Genomic DNA, 20,772 nt, shown 5'->3' with positions numbered 1-20,772 from the left:
CACAGGCATCGGGAAAGCAACGGGTTCTCCTTTTGCTCTGCTGTGGGATCAAAAGCTGTCCTGAGTGCCATTTTTTTTAAGGAAAAGAGCCACAGGCTATGTGTAGGAGATTTTTCAGAGCATACTGATGAAACTTCTGTCAATCTCGGAAATATTTATGGCTGACATGAGTCTGGTTTTGCATTTTTGCCTTTATTTCCAGTGAAGAATGGGAGACCTAACGGCTCAGGTAACGAGCAGTCTGCTGCAGTTTCCCGAGGGGACTATCCAGGCCCTTGCGGAAGATGGAATAACCCCAGGTTCTGTGCTGTGCGGGAAGTTTTCTGGAGGTGAGCATTTTCCTTTAGTTTTTAGGTATAAAGTTGTCACTGCCTGGAGGTTACCTGACGCGTAGGGTCACGGTATCAGCTGTGTCAGGTTGGTGCTGTTAAGACGCATCAGGTTTTGAGAGAACAAAAAGGATGTTTTAACGATTAAAAATGCTAATAGTAAAACACTAGCATTAGGTGTTCAATTAACAAAAGCAAATAGTTAAACTTTGACATTACAACAGCTTGCACTGGTCTTGTGCCATTAAAATAATTCACTTAGTTACTATGCTCAGTCAGTGGGCCCTCCTCCATTTTTCATTAAACAAAAGGCAGTTTTCAAAAAAGTAATAGTGTTGCTTTGGGCTGTATTTATTTATACCAGCTCAAGCTCTAGGACCATCCAACGTCACATGCAGAAATAGTTCTTCTGCAGTGTTGCAGAGGCAACCCCCCCCATTTTTCTTTTCTAGTCTGAATGAAAACAGAAGGAAGAGGATAACCCTGTTCAGCGCCGCAGCCCCATATCTCCCAAGTACTTAATGGGGTGCAGATGAGGAGCCAGTGAGAGCTGCTGGAAGTGGCTGAGCAGATTAGGTAGTTGAGTTTCTGGGTGATCTGAAACTGGATAGAGCTGAGTGCCCATCTGGATGTCTAGGCTTCTGTTAAGCCCAGGTAGAGTCCATCTACCAGACTGTAAATGCAGTAATTGACTTAAGACTTCCTTGGAGCTTGAAGTAGCTCAGTGAAACAAAGTGTGCTACATTCTTTCTGTGATCGGCACGTGTAAAAGCTGAAATTTGCTCAAGCAGTGCTCATTTTAAGATAGTTTCTTGTTGAAGTCCAAACCCTTGCCCAAAGTAGGCATGTGTCAAGTAAAACTCAGAAACTAGAAATGGATTGGTTTAGATTTGTTGCGTCTGAAGTATGCTCTAAGAGTTGTATTCCCATATGTATTCAGGTGATTTCTAGCAAAAACAAGCCAAACATGGTATAAAGACTGTAGATCAATATATTGTAATCTTTATCGCAAATGATCAGAATTCTTCAGTGCAGGAATGGCAAGTACAAATGCAAAATAAGAAGGTTGTTAATTCTAAGATGCCTTGCCTGAGGATTTCAGTAGGCGACTTTAAATAATTGACCCGAGTGAGGTAAGTCAGTCTTCCTCTGTTAGGTACTTTTCTTGAAGGAAAGGGGCAGTGACTGTGATTTTTCAGTTGTTTTCAACCTTCTCTTGGAGATGGGCCATAGTCAGCTTGCTTTTCTCTTACAGGGAGAAAGCACCTAGCATGGCTGGCGTGTGGTCCTCAACTTGAGGTCGTGAACTCTGTGACAGGAGAGCGGCTCTCGGCACATCGTTTTGGCGGCGTGAATGAACAGCCTCCCATTGTTCGTGTGGTAAAGGAGTTTTCCTGGCAGAACAGAACTGGACTACTGGTTGGGTTGGAAGAAGCCGAGGGAAGCGTTCTCTGCCTCTACGACCTTGGAATATCAAAAGTGGTTAAAGCAGTTGCTCTTCCAGGAAGGGTGCGTACTTTTTAGTCGGAGAAACGAAGCTTTTAGGTGGTTAGGTGCTGCATAGTCCTGTTGCAGGGAAAGCTGTGGAGCGTCTCTTTGTAGGAGGAATTTTTTCTATATTGCCTTAAGACGCTGTCACTTCCGAGTACCCCGTCAAGACAGCCTTGATGTGAAATCCTGGACTTAACGGTACCATTATCGTTTGAGTTTACTGATAGTGAAGCAAGTTTTCTGGTTTTATTGTAGAGCACATAGTTACCTAACTCTCCACTTGCACAAAAAGGCATTGAAAAATACCTTTTTTTGGCCAGAGAGAAGAACAAAAAACCCCACCCCACTCTTCAAACTGTCTGTAACATATGTTTCCTACATGCTTGATTTCTGTCAGAAACACTGCCTTTAAAATATGTCCAAGTTCCGCAGTTGTGCAGTAGATGGCTTGGGCACATTCCTGCAAATCTCAGACTAGCAAGCAGGTGGCTTCAGAGCACAGCAGGTTTTTATGTTGACTTAGGACAGGCAAAAAGAGCCTTTAGTGAGTCACCTGACAGATTGGAAACCTGCAACAAATTAAAGGTGCCTGAACTACTAATAGGTACTGCTAAGATTAGAATTCTTGTGACCAAGATGAAAGGTAAATTCTGTAGCAGATTGCCAGGCCGTGTAGCCACAGCAAGTGCTTGATATGGGAGAGGAGAAAGCTTTGGGGCTTAGGGATTTGGATATTTTTCCCCACCTCTAGGGGTAAAAAGAAAGATATAAAAACATGGCCTACCTTGTGATGCTCACTTCTTTGTGTTCTTTTCATGTGAAACTTTGTTGTTGACGTAAAGCTTTTTCCGTTCTGTTGCATCTTGTAAGAAGGCTAAACGCTAGTTCTTTTGTTGTATAGCTGTAGTGCGGGTGCCCGCCGCCTCGTCTGACTGACAGCCATGGCTTGTCCTAATGCCTGTTTGGCAAAGGTGACACCGGCTGTATGGCAGTGCTGATGGGCTGTGGGCCGTGGGAGAACTAGATTTAGTTTTGTCTTTCTTACTTAAGTCCCTTAAATATGATAAAGTTTCTTGCATAGAACTGATTTTCTGTCCTTTCTTAATTATTTCTATGGAGGAGATGGAAATTGGTAAGCTGTAGGAATAGAATTCCCAACTTTAAGGTGAAGTTAATTCAGTTAGGTAACTGTAGGAACTCTAGTAAGTGGAAGGCAGGAACAGGTTTTTGTAGAGGGCCTTCTTTTCCCGCCCCCCCTTGATGTAATTGGAAACAAGGCTTTGATTCCGAGTCCTACGATCCTGTATTTATTCTCTTGTTTCTGATGTGCTAATTCTGGCTTCACTTCTGAATGATTTCTCTTCAGCTTGTCAAACAGCTTGAATAGCAACTTGTAGTTTTCCTGTAGGTAACTGCTGTAGAACCCATAACTAATGACGGAGGACCCAGTGTGAGCACTGGGCACCTACATCCAAGTCTGCGATGGCTCTTTGGAGTGGCAGCAGTGGCTACAGATGCTGGTCATCTACTTCTGGTTGACCTTTGCTTGGATGTTTTGTCTTGCCGTCAGAATGAAGCAGAAGCATTGGGTAAGCTTGCAGGTTTTAAACTCGAATTTGAAAGGAAGGAAAGGTGCGTCTTTGAAATAAACAATACACGTCCCACTTTGAAGATACTAGTGTGCAGACATTTACGACTGCTGATTGCAGATGGTGGTTTGACACCGTATAGTCCTCAACTGATTAAGAACGGGAGCGGCTTAATATTCCTCCCAGTGCTCTAAATGCCTCCCTCCCACCCCGACCCCTATGTCGCTATGATTCTTGCCAGTGAGGTGTAGGAATTGTAGCATCTGAGTCGGTGCAGCTGCCTGATAGGGAGTTGTGTCAGAGGTGCCCTATTTCTCCGGAATGTTCTTGTGCTTCTGCAAATTGACTTGGGGCAAAATTGGGGCTCGTTTTTTAAAATACATCTGACGTATGAAAACCCACGCATTTGGATGAATGAAATCTCTGATTTGTGTACTCCGATTGCATACGCTGCTTCGGCTACTACAGCAGCGGCTTCAGGAGTAGATGTCACTTCAGATAGATAGCTTCATCATGAGGCCCAGACTCCTCTGATTTACAGAGCGCAAGAAGAATTTGTCTATGAAGGTCACATTTTTACCAGGTTTTGAAATACGAGTGAGAATACCCATCGCGTCAGAGAGTTCTTAATGTTCTTTGAACACATCCAGCATGGAAATAGCAAGAGAAGTGTTGCATAACCGGGTGTTTTGCCTGGCACGGTAGAAGTAGATTATACCTGTTGTCACGTCAGTGTTTAAAATGGCATACCGCATTCATTTATGGTGTGGTTTTGTGTGTGTAGATCTAGAAGTCGTCACTAGAATTCCTGCTGGAGTTCCACAAAGAAGAGAAACTGTGACCAGAGAAGGAAGACATCTCTGTTTCCAGTTACAAAATCCTTCAGGAGCAGCAATATCAACCCTGTGCTACATAAGCAGAAGCAATCAGCTCGTTGTGGGTTTTTCAGATGGCTACCTGTCACTATGGAGTATGAAAACGTTGCAGCGGGAGTAAGTAGGCCTGTACCCTTGACCATGCCAGGACGGGGAGGGGGTCTCCATTTTCTTGCTGAAGGAAGTATGTTAATTGAGGAGAGAGACCTTTTTCAGGGACTGGAATTTTGATTATAACCTTGGAATGTTTGGAAATCCTCTTCTGAGACAACTGCTAAGTCCTACATGGATTAAGTGGACCGCCTTCTCCCCCATGGACTAGCATTGTTTTCCTTCTTGTGCCTGTGGATTGAGGAATCGTGGAAAGCATGCTCCTTTGGGGTGACGTCAAGCAGTTAGGGTGCGATAGAGCTGAGTTCTGTAAGACAGTGTGTCCTCTCGGTAGGATTCAGTGAAACCAGGAAATGTGTGTATTTTGATGAAAGAGATTTTAGAAATTATGTTGCAGCACCAGTTGCTGCCATTGGGGCATACATGGAAAGGCTTAAGTATGTTAAGAATGCGCTTTTGGTGATAATATTCTTTAAAGTGTCCAGGATGAAACTAGTGAGACATGAAAAACCAGTAGCTGATCTGTGCCAGAAGGCAGATTCTTTCCTGCATTTCAGCCTTGACCGACGTAGGGGTTGACCCCTTCCAAGGCAACGATGCATGTGAATGAAAGTTTACTTGGAAGACTTGCAGATGAGGATAAGGGACACGTAAAGCTATAAGCAATAGAAAAATGAAGAGAAGATTTTAACTCTGCCACAGAGCAATCGCACTTGAAATACTTGACCAAATTCAGATAGGGATTCCCTTAAGCACATCTGCAGTGACTGACCAGAAACTATTGGATGTGTAAAAAGACAGTGGAGGAATAGTTAGGGGGGCAAGAATGGATTGTGAAGGTGCAGATACGGTTCAGAAGCCTGGAAGAAAAATTGGTTTACGTCGTCCAAGTGAAGAAATGAGGAACTACATCTGTTTGGTGCCATTTTAGATTTGTTCAGGAGCTATGCTGCTTTTTAAGATCAATATTGAAGTAGGCTACAAGAGCAGGACCAATCTTCTGCGTGGCAGCTGAAGTAGTCATTTGTGTTCCTTGTCCTCAGGCAGAGGAGGACATAAACCCAGGTTATTCCATTTGATGGACAGTGGTTTCCTCACCTCCTGACTGTTGCATAAAACGTAGTGGCTTCGTTGACTCACTTGCCTGAGCCAGAAGTATGACCTTTTGTGCTTTGAGGATAAGCATGTAAGGTGCTCTTTTCTCAGAAGATGCTTCTGCCCTTCTGCAAACAGTTTGTGCCAGCGGGCTGACCTTTCTTCTTTTTTCTTGAACCTTGTAGGCACCACTCTCAGCTCGAAGGAGGAAGGATTCCTGTCTATGCTGTCACTTTTCAAGAGCCTGAGAACGATCCTCGCAAGTGTTGCTACTTGTGGGCTGTTCAGTCTACACAAGAAAGGTGAATTGGAACTTACTGGAAGCCACTGACTTTTTTTTTTAATATATTTGTTGACATACAGTTGGTACATGTATATTGCTTTTGTTTATGTAGCTGTGTGGGAGGTTCTCTGAGGTAGGGAAGTTGTTATGCTTACAAGGCAAATTTGACAGGCTTTAACGGACGTGAAGAGGGACCTAGTAGTTCCTACCTCCTGAAAAGAACGCAAAGCAACAGCAGCTGTATTTTTGTGCTTGCGTTCTTAAATGATTTCCTTTGTTTCTTGGCGACTGCTTCATGGCTTGTTTGATATTTGCACCACGGTATTAAATTACCGTTAAAAGTAGTTGAGGCTGCAGATCTAGCCCAGTAAACGTGCCGATGTAACAGCCTGCTGCCCCTAAAGGAGGGAGGTGACAGTATTGCCGATTCCCTTGCGGCAACTCTAGCAGTCTTTGGAGCCTTCATGAGCCGGTTCGGCTCAGCTGGCAGAGAACGATCACTGGTCAGCAGAAAAGTCACCGGTTGCCTGCTGGGCTAATGAATCAAATCAGTATGTGGAAGGGTGCAGTATATGCAAGAGAGGGACTGGAACTTTGGTGGGAAGGGACGGGGAGAAAGAGCTCTCTCTTCCAGCACCGGGAAGCTATTTAACCAGCTCAGGTGTTCATGGAGCGGCAGTCTGCTTCAGTTTGACTTTAAAGCAGTTTTGATCGAGAGCTTTTCACCATGAAGAAGTGAAGAGATATTCTATTTCCACTATTTCCACACTATTTCCAACATTATTTAGTCCATACAACATGCTAAAGCCTCCAAATTGTATGGTTAGCATTTGCCCCTCAAGGTGTGCTAGTGTCAGAACGTCCTCCTTTATGTTTTAGCAGCTAAATGTGACCAATCGTGATGTTTTGGGAAGTGGTGTTTTTCTTTTCAGCAAGAACACGCTCTTAAGAATACTTCAGTCTAGATCTAATAAAATGATAATGAGGACTACAAAGCAGCTTTGTCATCAAATTTCCTCATTTTTACCTTTTTCAGTGAAGGTGATGTTGTGAGTTTACATCTGTTGCAGTTAGAATTTGGTGACAGAAAACGCCTGGCATCAGGACAAGTCATGTATGAGGTAAGACATGCATGTATGTGAGAGGAAGAAAACAGTCATTTTCTCTAAGTGCGTATCAGTTAAGTTGTCAGGGCTAATAGTTACCATCAAAATTCTGAGACCTCTAAAAAAAGAAATGGTTTGCTGAGCTTCTTGGGCATGGCCTATGGCCATACTTTTTGAAAGCAAGCCATAGAATTGTATACTGCAGTGTCGTGTGTTCCAGCTAGATTCGTCTGCAAAGGGCTCGTATAAATTCAATTCCTGAAGAAGCAGCAGCTTTTACCTGTAAAATTATTCTTGACTGAAACACCAAATTAATGGCACGTAGGAAGAGAAGACAGGGCTTTGAGTAGCTTTGCTTAACCAAACCGCAGGCTTGAATAAGCTTCTGTCTCCCTTTCTTAAAATACGGCCCCCCTCTGTCTCTCTCTCTCCCCCCACCTCATGTCCTTTTCTGATCTTTGTTTTTATATTCTTGTTTTTCTTTTGAGCTCTGCAAGCTGGACTTGGAATGAAACGTAGTTACAGCGTCTCTTAAGTGTTGATCCTGAAGCTTAGTAGCTGTAAAGGTAACCCTTTCTACTTTTTGGCTGGGTCACCTATGCAGTCTACTCTTAAAGCCAGCAAAATATGTACATACAGTAAAGAGTGGTATGACTTGGTCAGAAGAGCATACATAAATTTTTAGAACTGGCTTCAAAGGTGGTGTGTTTAAAATATAGATGAGGTATCATGATATTTCTGATATCTAACAGATGTAAGCCATATCTGTCTGTGTGTATATATAATTCTACTCAGTAGAATGTATATTTGTCTAATGTGTGTATAATATTTATAATGTATGTATAATTGTCTTCAGTAGTATGCTTGGAACTCTTCCAAAACCTTTTTGAGGGGAAAGCAATCTCACTTCAGAGCAAGTCTTTCCTCCTATTTTGATACTTTCTCGTGCATGTCCTCAATAGGTGTGGAATGAAATAGGGGTGGTTCTTGCATCGTGGTGCTCGTTTCTAAACACTCGCGTGGTACATGTTCTTATCGGGACCCTGCGTTTTGATTTTCTGCATGAGTTTAGATTTGAATCTTTTTGGTTTTCCTTCTATAGCGGAAAGGTGCTTCCTCACTTGTAAGTATTGCTTTTGACTAGGTAAAGGTTGGGTGTTTGGAAAAGGTGGTGTTTCTCTAAGATGCATTCTCTTTCATGGTGACAAAGTAGAAATATCTTCAAGTGATTCAGCATGATCTAGATATGGATGTCATCCCTTTGTCTTTGTTTATGCGCAGTGTTTTTTTTATATGACATAACTATACCGTGCTCTAGAGGAGGAGAGCACCCTGATTGGGTTTTTTTAATTGTACGTGGGCTTTCTCTGTGGTTCTCTGCTGCATCTCTTGTAGTGCTCTAAGCAGTTTGGCAGGTTGATAGGAGAAGGTTTCTTTGATCTTTCTGCAGTTTCACTTTTGAACTCCGCCTTGTTTTATCCTCTTTTAAAAGTTATTTTTGGCTACAACCTTAGCAGCGGCCCAGACAAATCCTGGTACTGTGTGCTTCTTTGGGGGAAAAAAAGGAGGTGTCTATATCCATTTCTCTCGTGGCTACTTTGCTCTGTCTCAACCCTTCAATCTTAAAATGTTTGACCTTCAACTCTTTGGCTGTTCTTTGTCTTGGCCGTCTTATTTTCCCAAACAAAAGGTGTGACGCGTGTCAGTCTTTACCTCAGAGGGTTGAAACGTTTCATCAGCCTTTAAAAATGCATCTACTAGAAACTCCAGTTGACACTGTTGAAAAAAAGCACACAAAGGGATTAAATAGGGTTACTGTGTTTGTGGCCTGAGAAAGCTGTGGTGTACTTAATGTAAGACTTTTAAGCCAGTGCAGACCATGCAACCAGCCACACGTTCACAGGCTTGTGAGAGGTGTCAGGCACCAGTCTCTGGGTTTGAGGCAGTTTACTGCCCCGCTGTTTCCGCTTCCCTGTGATGAGTGTCGTGGAAGACTGAAAGAGGAACCAGTCGTACAAGGTAAGTGGAAGAGAGAACGAAACAGCTGGACCCTCTGGGGGGAAGAGACAGGTTCTTCAGCTGGCTTCCAGATGAGCCACTTACACATACCAAGACGGGACAACACCTACAGCCAAAAAAAGCACCAAAGCCCAGCAAAACCAACTCCCAACCCGCCAAAACCTCCCGAAGATGCACTAGGGCAGAATCTGTGCTCTACAGCGGGCACTTTTAGTCTCAGAATACTTCCTTGTAGTCACAGAGTGGTCAGTACTACATGACTGTCTGCCTACATGGCTGGCCGAGTCAAGTTTCTTGTCCGACCTCAGTGGCAGCAAAGGTAAGAGTTGTTCCCACTTGCCAGGCCAAGTTTGAGTGCATCTCATCTGAAAAGTGTCTTCATATTTTACTGGTCGATAAAGACAGTGCTTAATATCTTCCATACAATGGAGTTCCTTCCCTTAGATTTGCTTGCCCCAGGGTGGAGAATGTAAAATACGCTGCTGTGCTTCAGAATTATTTTTCTTCTCAGTAATGAAAGAGTTAATTTTGGTTTTTAAATTATTTTTGGTTTAGACTGCTTTGATATTTATTTCCTGGAACTATGACGAGAAAGCTTGCCTTTTCTCAGATTAGGCGAATGAGATGTAGCGCATGAGATCATCTGGGAATGTGTTGTTTCATGCCAGTTCATTTGAGAGCTCTGAAAGCTTAGGGAACTTGGGTAGAATGTGGTCTGATCAGTTTGGGGGTTGTTTTATGTTAGGTGGTGTGTGGGGTTTTTGGGTTTTTTTTTTTTGTTTGGTGTTTTGTTGTTGTGGTTTGTTTTGGGTGGTTTTTTAGTTGTAGAGCTGCCATTTGTGCACAATACACACATTCATGTGTTGTGCGGTAGACCGGTTGAACAAATGCTGTATTTGCAAAGAGAGCATTTCAGTTAGTGCTTACTTGGGAGATGGTGGCAGCAGAGTTTCAACACAATCCTGCCGGGGTCTCTGTGTATCTCAAAGTAGTTTGCTTACTCTGCACCCCATGTCCTCTCTGTTTTCCCCTTTTGCTGTTGGCTGTGCTTGGTGCAGGAACTGAGGGATATTTCACCCGTTAGTCTCTGACAAGCTTCGAGGAGGAGCTGGTAAGAGCTGACGTGGTTTGAAAGAAGATTGTGAACCACTAAGAAGGCCTCATAGTTGCGACAGAGGGGTGCATGTTCACTCCAGTGCTGTGCCTGTAGAGAAGAGCTCTCAACAGAGCTTTAGCTGCTGTAGTGCCACGACTTTTCTAACTCCATCGGTTCTGTAATCAAGACATGGAGCAAAGAGCTTTGCGTGCATATCTGTTGTATTATTTCAGGTATTGCTTTGTAAATATACGTTTAGGTTTGTAAAGAAGCCTTGATGCCGCACAGAACTCTGCAAAACATCTTCCGATCTGAATAACGTCAGGGAAATGCTACATTTTGGAGCTGTGCAAAGCCTTCAGAGCCAAACTTATCCATTACAATTTGACATTTAATTCTCTTGCATGTCAGTTGTACCTGCTATTTACCGTAATAAAGAACTCAAGGGAAATACACAGTATAATATGCATATTATGTCAGAGAGAGACATTCGTTCATATTTAGGTATACTGTATGTTTTAATCTCAAAATGACCTTTTTCCTCCTCTTTTATTCTTTCCCCAGGGTTTGGAATTCTGTGATGAAAGGTACAGCTTAGATCTCATGGGTGGAGTCTTTCCCTCGAGAGGGCAAACGAGCAATATTAAATTACTCAGCTGCCAGACTGTAGAAAAATTTCACAAATGCGTTGACAGAGAGGCTAGCGTTAATGAAGGTTTGTTCTGATGTCCGTGTTTGGTTATTCTACAATAAATGGTTTTGGAATCTAAGCAATGAATGCTGTTCTGTACCCACAGGCTGAAGGTCTTAAATGTCTGCATAGACTAGCTTGTTGGGCTTATTTAAAAAGAAAAACTGTGTGCTTAAGTGATGTGGGACTTCTTTCAGGGGAAAAATAGGTTTTATTTTGTGCTTGCTGAAATGCTATAGTGATATATGGTACGGTCATGTGTATAATGCTGGTCAGTCCCTTTATTCCTCCAGCTGTCGTCTTTGAACAACAAGATCATTCGCTCCATTGCTTAGGAATGTTACCTGATCTTTTTTTTTTCTGTTCAAACCTGTATCTGCATCTGCATCCAGTTGTCAGCCAGTCACAAATGCTGCTCCCCAGGGCTTGGTTTTGAGGCCCGTCTTGTTTCATATCTTTATTGTTGACCTGGAGAAGGGGATCGAGCACACTCTCAGCAAGTTTGCAGAAGACACCAAGCTGGGCAGGAGTGTTGATCTGCTTGAGGGTAGGAAGGCTGTACAGAGGGATCTGGACAGGCTGGACCAATAGGCCGAGGTCAATTGTTCAACAAGGCCAAGTGCCAGGGCACTTTGGTCACAACACCCCCATGCAACGCTACAGGCTTGGGGAAGAGCAGCTGCAAAGCTGCCTGGTGGAAAAGGACCTGGGGGTGTTGTTCGACAGCCAGCTGAACATGAGCCAGCAGCGTGCCCAGGTGGCCAAGGTGGCCAGCAGCATCGTGGCCTGTCTCAGAAATAGTGTGGCCAGCAGGAGCAGGGAAGTGATCACCCCCCTGTTCTCGGCAGTGGTGAGGCTGCACCTCGAATACTGTGTTCAGTTTTCTTTAATTCAATATATGCTGGAAAGGGGCTAGTCTTAAAACTTGCAGTTGACTCAAATCTGGAAATTAATAATGCCAGCTGATTGATACGAGTGTACACGATAAATAGTTGTATGCTTTCTGAAACTAGCAAAGTACGTGTTCCTAGCATATTTTTTTCCCTAAACTATTTGTCTAGCTAAACGTCTTGATCAACTCTTAATGTCTGGAAAACTTAATTAGCTAATAATTGTGTGTTTGCCTTGGCTTAGAACTGATACCATTTGAACACGAAAAAGGGGCAGTATGACTGAAACCTATCACAGAGATGTTTGCTATTCCAGACATTTTTTTGATTATTCTTAGTAAGTGTTGTGTTTCATGAGGGATAGAACAGAATGAAGCCAAAACAGAAAGTGGTGTTTTGAAAATATCAGAGAGATCATCTTTTCTACACATAAGAAACAATGTCTTGTCTTTTACAGTAATATCTCCGGAGACCAGTGTCTCAGTCTTCACTTGGCAAGTGAATACATGTGGTCAGGGAAAACCATCTGCTTATTAGGCTGTATTTGACATTAATCGCTGGTATCATGCTCAAATGCCAGATTCACTAAGGTAGATTTTTCTTATGTTGTTTTCAATACCACTCCAAAAAATTCATTTGAATGCCGGCCTTTAGCTTATGCACTTGTTTTCTTTAAGGCCAGAAGAATTCCTTCATGACTGCCCCTACTTTGGATTGTGGTCACTGGACACTGTGATAAGCATGACTTCTCCAAACCTCCTTTTGGATATTCTGGTACATGAGCGGAGTCTAAGTCGGGGAGCTCGTCCTTCTTATCCACCACCTGAGCAGATTTTTCATCCAAGGAACTATAATTTTGGTAGGTATTTCACTGCTTTTGGTTGTGAAATTGGTTCTCCTGTTCATTGTTTGTCAGTCAAAAACCAAACCAAAACAACACAACCTCCCCCAAACCCAACTCTGAATACATTGTACTAACAAGTTATTTAATATTGTGAAATGTCTCTGACAGTCTGCAGAGTTTTGGGTTTTGGTGCTCTTGTCATGTAGCCTGTGAAGTGGTGGCGGTCATAAAACGAAATGACTTTGAACTGAAGCTCAAAGCACAGCGCCTCAATAGCACTAGAGATAAAATTTCTGCACGCAGTAATTGTTTTTTAAAACGGGTTTGTAAGTGGTCTGATGAAGAAAATGGGTCCTCAGTTATGTCTTTCCAGACACTACTGTTTAAAACTTGTAATCTGGTCATAACCTGGCTGTGAGAGTATGGGAGGTTGTCAAACGTTCCTTGTTTTTGCAGATGTTACGTGCTTGCTGACCTGCGGAGTTGTTCATGTGACTTGCACCAGCTTCCAGAAGGAGGTGATCTTTTACTGTGTCTTTACCGAGAATGTCAAGAGACGTACCTTGTCTAAGTTTTCTATTGCGCGGCTTTGAGTGTCAGAGACCATTTTATGCTCGTCCTGCCCACCCACGCGCATAATTGCAGTTGTGTCCTGCCAGTTTTATGCAAAGGGTAACGTTTTAGGTGCACTCTTGGGGCTGTAAAACTACCGTTGTCTCCTGTTGAAGCACGGTCAGGGATTGAATGTCTAGAAAGGAATAGAACGCTGCTCCAGGAGCAAGAACAAAGATGTTGTGGAAGTCGGGGAAAGCTGTTACTTCTTTACTACCCCTCAGTGGAACTGCCTGCATAGTCCGGAGTTAGGGTTTTGATCCCCGGTTAACTTGAAAAAGGTGGACAGAATGGAGAAACTGGAAAATTATTTAACTGTTGGGGAAGAAATGAAATGTTTTTTTCTCCCAAACTTGGCCGAAGTATAAGTTCGGAGCCACTGCGCAGATTGTGACAAAGAACTTTGCATTAAGTTTGAGCTCACTAAATATTTCCAACATGCATCAGCTTCTGCACAAACAAGCATAGAAAGGATCTTCCAAAGTGTGATTTGAAGTAGTATGTTAGTTTTAGCCTACATAGAACTTATTTTGTATCAGCGTTCATGGAAACAGAAAGGCCTGTATATTGACAGAGAAGCTAAACAATGCTTAACTAAGCATTGCAAGGGCTGATAGTTTGTTGTACAGGATTTTTTTGAAAGAATCTGTAATGGTTTGTGTGCCAGCTTTAAGACTCTACGTAGTACCACTTACTCAGATTGCAAACCTAAAGCATATTACTGATGCAAGCTTTCTGACAGTTTACCTGAACATTTCTATTATTTCTCTTAGTGGTTACCCAGAACCTCGGTGACTGAATAATAATGCTGTCTTAATCTGTAATGCTCGATTGATGTTTCAGACCTTGAAATTTTTAAAGAAACAGGGTCCTGCAATAAGAGAAGCCATTCATGAGAGCTACAATAGGTGTCTTGTAGCTGGCTTGCTGTCTCCGAGACTAGTTGATGTTGAGCCATCCAGTTTGAGTCAGGTGAGTGCACATCAGGGAATCAAGGGGGAAATATGTCCATCTTGAGCCTGACTGGCAACAGCCCCAGCAGATCTGTCTTTAGAGACCCGTCTTGTAATCCTGTGCCACAGATAGGCACAAGGAAGTGTGCAGTCCGTGCTGGTCATGCGCAGCAGAAAGCGTCTTTCCCTCAGAACGACCTTGATCCCCATCACTTTCTCAAGCGTTAGGTCCAGTGCAGTAGCTGACGAGGGGGGTGTCTCACTCGGATGCGAGCTATTGCAAACATCAGCTTGCTGCACTAAACAGGATCATTTGCTTCCAAGGAAGTGGGCTGTGGTAAACAACTCCTGTTGTCAGCTCTACGTGAGAGTTTCATCACTGCTTGCCCTCATTTCCCCTTCGTCAGCAGGCTTTTCTGCAGCCTCTCGAAGCAGAACTTCACCTCGGTAGCCTTTGCCTTGTGCTACAGTAGCCCAGTTTTCTCCCCTTAGACGGCCCTCTTGTTGCTGCAACACCTTAATCACCTTTGTCTTATGACACCCACGACCTTCTGTCTGCTTTCTCCCCCCATAGTGACTTCACCCCCCTCTGTCATAGGCTTCCCATCTGCAGTGCACCTCCCTTTCTCTCTCATCTGAAGAGTTTCATGAGAGATGGAGCCTATGTGGTGCACAGCCCATCTTCCCCCAGGCAGGAACTAAGCTGAAGGATCAGCTAGCTAGTCATTGCCCAGTGGAGCAACTAGTAGGAAGGGGAAAGCAGTCTTCCTGCTGGCCTCATCTTCCTGTCTCCTGGATTCGTCACCAGATTTGTGGAAGCGTGGTAGGGCAGAGAACACTTCTGCACAGGGTGGTGCTAAAATAAATTTCTTGGCAAGCTGGCCTAGCATGTAGACTGTTTCCTTTGCAAGCCTGATGTAGACTCTTACATTCAAATGGGATATTCTGATCATGACTCCAGTTTTGAAATAACTTGGTAAATCAAGAACGTTTTTAATACCCTTTGCTACCTCTTTGTCGTTCATAGACCTGTGATGCATTTGAGCAGGGATTTCTTTTGCATGTTAGTAAGACAAATTTCAGAATTGTGGTCAGGAAGCTTGGTTAGGAGTTTTGTTGGCCACCGTAAGCAGTATTTGGTGTGTTTCCCTTGTCTGAAACCCGTTTTCAGAAAAAGGTGGGAATACCCCATATGTATTCTAATGTGTAGAAATTGCTTTGGGTGTAACGATTTTGCCTAGAAGGAAAAGATACTTTTGAATGTGTTTAAAAACAAACAAACAATCAAAAAACCTAAAAGAAAAAAGTAAAACTTTATGAAGAATCGTTTCACCTGAAAGAAGTATCGGAACACCGGCTGAATTAAGCTGCTACTTCATGTCACGTGTCTGTGCATTATCCTTGTAAAGCATTACCACTACATGATAATACGGTATTTGAACAGCCTAAAATTTAAACCCATTAGAATTTAAATGCTTCACGTCTTTTCTGTCATTTTAGGAAATTGTACCTTAGCGTTTTGGGTGTCAGAACGGCTTCCTGTCGTCATAGTCCAGAAAGCTGCTTGACCTTAGTTCCGCTGTTTCCCTGCAAACGTCATTGCGTAGTTGTACTTGTTCTGTCCCCTTCGTGCATTCCTGACGGCAAACTCAACTGCACAAAATGCGCAATGGGTATTAGCAGAGGATGTTCCCGAAGCCAGTTAGTTGGAACTCAGTAAACTGAGACTGTAATGCCGAGGCATGCAAGCAAAGATTAGAATTAGCCTTCCGTAAGTTGAAATGTCGGAGGAAAAGTGAGAGTGTTCCTCAGACCAACAGGCAGCCCAGCCTGCGGCTCGAATTAAGCAAAAGAATGTGGAATTAGTTGCATGTGTCCTAATTGGGTTTGTGGTGTCTGAATGAGGATACAGTTAGATACGGACGTTTAGTGTTGGTTGTTCATATATATTGAGGGAAAACAAGGGAGGGCCTGCTGTTTTGTCAGCCGTTTGAGGATTGCAGGTGACAGCAATTGTAACAGAACAAGGTTCTGCAGAGTGCCAGAGCTGTTTTACCTTGAAGTTGTGGGTTCTGTTATTCCTCTAGTCTTCCTTCCACTTTGCCAAAACTACCAGTGAAGCTGGCGTGTGCTGATGGGCAGAACTTGCTGCTGGTGTGTGCAGTGGGTGTATTTTCCTTGACCTGTAGAGGAAATTTATTCACTAATTAGAAAGAGCACAGATAGTTCTGTGCGATGAACTTCTTGCAATCAGTTAACTTTTTGCTTTACACTTTTCATGGATCAGAACAATTGTGATGCTCGCTTGAGAGAGTGAGCGGTTGCCAGAAATTCCACGGTAGACCAAAATGGCAAGATCCTGCCTAGAGTTCAAAGGAAGCTGGCTGTGGAGAGAGCCAAGCCTTACCGTTTGCCTTCATCGGTCTTAAGTCAAGGTACTTTTTAGGGAGTGAAATATAAGGGACAACTAACCATGGCTTTGATTACACAAGGCTGATGTTTTTTCCCTCTTGCTTTACAGTTGCAAGACCAACACCATTGTCAACAGTAACAAAACAAGCTTACACAGGAAATGGGCATACAAGAGCAACTTTTATCAGTAATGTATTATCCAAAATTGGAGAAGCTGGAGTGGGAAATGAGCAGCAAACCAGTTTCTCACACTATGCTAGGTAAGCAGCCTTTTCACAGTGTTTAGTCTTGAGCTACATGTTGGGAGACAGAGAGAAGAATCCTTTTGAATGACGCTAGTGTTTCGGAGGGAAGGTGCGCCTGAACAAAGCTTTGTTTGGCTATTTTGCGCATACGATATGTAACCGCGAAGAAACAACACAGCATAAGTAATAGTTGGAGTTTTTCTGCTACGATGATCTTGTAAACACATATATTTGCATATTTATGATGGCAAATGTGTTTACAGAATTTAAGATAGCTGAAAGTAAAGCTATGATTCCCGTCCAAGCTATTGGTGTAAGGATTTTGATAGACTTGATTGCGTGACCAAATAGTACTCTTTTACCTCCTCCTGCCCAGTTTCTGCCTTGTTTCTGCCTTTTTTACCCTAAAAAGAGACAGAATTGTAAAGAGCGGAAAAGAGGCTAGCAGCGGTCTGATGATTTTCCTCCAGGTGGTACGGTCAACTAAATTTGAGTTCTGATACGTACGGGCTTCAGGGGATTGAAAGTCAGCTACATTTTCCTTTTAAATCTAGTCCTACTGCTACGGAACCACCAGCCGTAACACATCCTCTCGCTGACACAGAGTTGCGCGATGCATTTGTTGGGACACTATTTACAAAACATTCACCTAACTGTTCCAGGTATAGTAAATCTACAGAACTACTATTTCAAAAAGGTGTGGTTTCTCATATATATACGTGTGTGTGTGTGTGAGTGTGTCTTTACTCTCAGTGTTTGCAAAGTGTTCTGTTTGCATTTAGTTTTGTATCTGCTAAAGAAAAGGCCAACTCAGGGACACAACTAAGTGGAGAATCTGAAGTGGTCCCAGCATTGAAATGTGGATGATTTTTCTTCTGGCATGAGAAGCACATCACTTGTGCAGCTTAAAATTGGACTACTCTTGCCTCAGAGGCAGTGACTTGGGAAATGAAGTATGAAATGTAAAGGAATAATCAAAGAAAGAGAAAATGGCTGTAACTTGTTCATGGGCCTCATGCATCACCCAAAGTGTGAGGGCTCACCCGTACTTCTTGTTTGTTGTATGTTTTTGCTATGTTTCATCTCCAATTTCTTGAACACATCATCATTTTTTGCATTTTTTAAATTATTTTCCTCTTTTAAATTGTGGATCTTAACAGACCGCTGGATTTGGTGGTTCGTCCTGTTGCTTCATGCTCTGCAGCACAGGGTGGTAGCGCTCAGTCACCATGCAGAGCCCCTGCTTCATTCATGGCCTCCAGCCCACTGAAATCAAATATCCACAGTTCCATCTCACAGAAGGATTTTTCAGGAGCATCAGAGCAGAAGTTACTGGAGACTCCTCCTGTGGTTAAGGTCAGTATTTAGACCTTTTGAAAGGCTGGTCTGGCAGGAAGGTAAGGAATATAGATTGAGCCAGTTGTTTGGGTTTGTTAAGCTTTGTGAATTAACCCTCTTCAAAAGCAACATGAGTCATGAGCTGCATTTACTTTCAATCTCTCTTTTCGCAAGGCTGCGTTTCCTTCAGCTATGGTAACAGTAGACGCTTGGTGAAGAGAGCTGTACTGTTGTCTGTTCTCCAGCCCTGAAGTTCGCAGTTTTGTTTCTTGCCTTGCATCAGGGGTAGCATTTGTACAGCTGTCAAACGAAGTTGGTCCATCTGAACGTTGCCCCCTTCTACTCCTCCTTTTGTTCTGTCAGTTGGATTCCCTGGTTCGGCTCCTCATGCAACTGTCGATCAAAATCAGGGGCAAACAGGGGCATTTTTACGATACCTTTTTATACCTGATTTTTGTTTTTATTGGCTGCTATAAAGAGCTGCTCAACTGTAACAAGAGGCTCTCCCTCCGATACGAGGTTCTTACTAATAATGCAGCATGACCAGATTAATTTACTTGCTCCATGCTACAGGCACAGTGAACGCTAGGATATTTTAGTAGTGCATCCAACTCGAAAAAGCAAGCATAACAAAAGAGAGCTCTTGGGTTATGCTTTCAGTTATGCAAAGCTCCCTCCTCTTGAACGCACAGTAGTGAAGCCAGTGAACAGCGCTGAGAACAAGCCTCACAACAGCTTGTAAGCTTCACCTTAATTCTCCAAGGACCTGGAAACTCAGTAAGCAGTCAAAAGTGTGATTAGTTTTTCCCCTCAGCTTTAAAAGATAGTGCTAGAATGAGAATTAATCTTGTAGTGCCTTGCTTAAGGTGATGCTTGTAAAACTTACAAACACTGGTACATGTTTTTCTTTTGTGTGTGTCTTGCTTTGAGAAAAAGCATATGCATGTTATTGGTTGTGAACTTTTTTTTTTTTTTTTTTTTTTAAAAGTTACCAGAAGATGCTAAAGCGCTATCTGGAGACCCATCTGAGCATCATCATGGAGTGGTGGAGGATGCTTGGTTTGAAAGTAAAGAGAAACCAACGCTGTTTACTCCGAGCAATCCTGAGGGTGCTGGTGCTGAAGCGGAAGATTCTTCAGAGAGCAGACCTGGAGATGGTTTGGAGAAAATGGACGTCAGCCAAGAAAATAGTAAGTTCTCTGCCAGGTCAGACCAAACTACTTTGGAGTGTCATGATGCAAAGTCACCTGGCGATTTTGAAGATGATGTCATCTTTATAGCTGCTACACCAGCTCATTCTTCCACTGAAGAAACTGCTGATTTTCCAGAATCGAAGAAGGAAGAAGACAGTCAAATGGTCGAAGATAAACCTTTCCAGATGGAACAACCCGATTCATCAGAACTAAGAAAAGAAGCTGGTGTGTTTCACCCTAAGATAACCTAAGATCCTGAATTTTTCAAATGGCTTCAAACGGTCACGTTACTGATGAGTGCAGCAGTTAATGACGAGCGTTGGCAAGTGTCCTAGGCACTTCCTTGTGCTAGGCTTTTAAAGTTGCCACTGTGTTCTGAGTCCTCTTATTAAAAATACCTGAGGTTCCTGTAACTTTAGTGGCTTTGAACACTTCCTGGCAGTATTTCATACACTGAATTTTTATTTTCTGCGTGTGCTCTATTAGCATCTGCCTGTTTCTGGTAGGGAAGCCTCAGGTGTAATTTGTAGCTACACAATTTTCAGACACAAGCAAGGCGTATGTTCACAGCATCTGCTTAGTAACCCTCAATCTATAGAAAGGCTTACATAGGCTGGTGAAGGAAGTCTTCATCAGCACACTTTGGGGCCTGCAATGACCGGAGAAAAAAGGCCTAAACTGGCAGCTAGTGAAGTTCACTTCTATTCATGCCAAGCCAGTTCTGTTCACAGACAGAAAGGACTAGAAAAGCCGTTACATTTAAGAACACAGGAGAGGACCAATACCGGGTCAAAATCATAGCTTCCAAACACACGAAAGCCAGCAGCTACATGTTGTGTGAGCCCAAAAATATATCGATTTTAGAAACCTACCCTTCGCTTGCAGTCCCAAAAGTAGCAGCCTCAGCAGCTTTAAACACCAATTTACCATCCTCAGGAAGGGGGAGACATTCAGCACTTGAGTCTTCCACAAATCCTACAAAAACAAGCAGATGAATGACTTCCCTGTTGCACTTAACATCATGTCCTTTAAAACACTCATGTCATTTTAAAGTGAGCCTTTATGCATTTCAGCTAGGAGAGTGATCTGCCAGAATAATGCTGCCAAGGCTTCAAAAGCACAGGAGGTCTGAATTCTTCTTCCCAGTAAAACAAGAAATCCGATGCGTAGTTTCAGGCAAGGAGACAAAATGACCAGGGACACTCTCTTTACAAACTAAGCTTGACGTGTTACTGACCTAATACATCCAAACATCACAAAACATGCCTCCTTCTTAAAAGTGGGTACTAAGTTTTCTTATTTCTCTTTGGATATTTATCGCATTCCTGCAATGCTCTTTCCTTGCTTGACTCCATTTCCCCTCTCCCACAAGAATACATCTAAGGTCTCTTCTGGTTCTGCTCTCTAATGATTGACCGGTGGTGTTGAAGCCCGACTGCTTGCTAACCTGTTCTCATCTCAACAGGTTCTGTTTTAGAAACATCCTCCTCTTCTGCCTTGTTTCTACCGCCTGCTTCCTCCAGATCCAGCAATTACCTTTGCAGACAGTAGGCAGGACTGGCATAAGTTTGCCAGCTCAGGCCAAACAAGGGCTATACGG

General features: G+C 43.1%; 1 pseudogene across 1 annotated transcript; it reads left to right on the top strand.

The window, feature by feature from the left end:
• Positions 1–208: 208 nt before the first annotated feature.
• On the top strand, positions 209–19,423 carry LOC309404195 (protein ELYS-like; annotated as a pseudogene). The gene is made up of 12 exons: positions 209–329; positions 1,585–1,838; positions 3,229–3,409; positions 4,194–4,401; positions 5,676–5,792; positions 6,810–6,894; positions 10,559–10,709; positions 12,033–12,165; positions 12,253–12,434; positions 12,876–12,937; positions 13,875–14,003; positions 18,968–19,423. The product of its transcript is annotated as a protein ELYS-like (transcript).
• The last annotated feature ends 1,349 nt before the right edge of the window (positions 19,424–20,772 follow it).

Source organism: Phaethon aethereus (assembly GCF_964289735.1).
Source record: "Phaethon aethereus genome assembly, chromosome: 3".
Taxonomy (NCBI): Eukaryota; Metazoa; Chordata; class Aves; order Phaethontiformes; family Phaethontidae; genus Phaethon; species Phaethon aethereus.
Note: the sequence above shows the minus strand (reverse complement) of the source record. Positions and strands in the feature narration are given on the sequence as shown.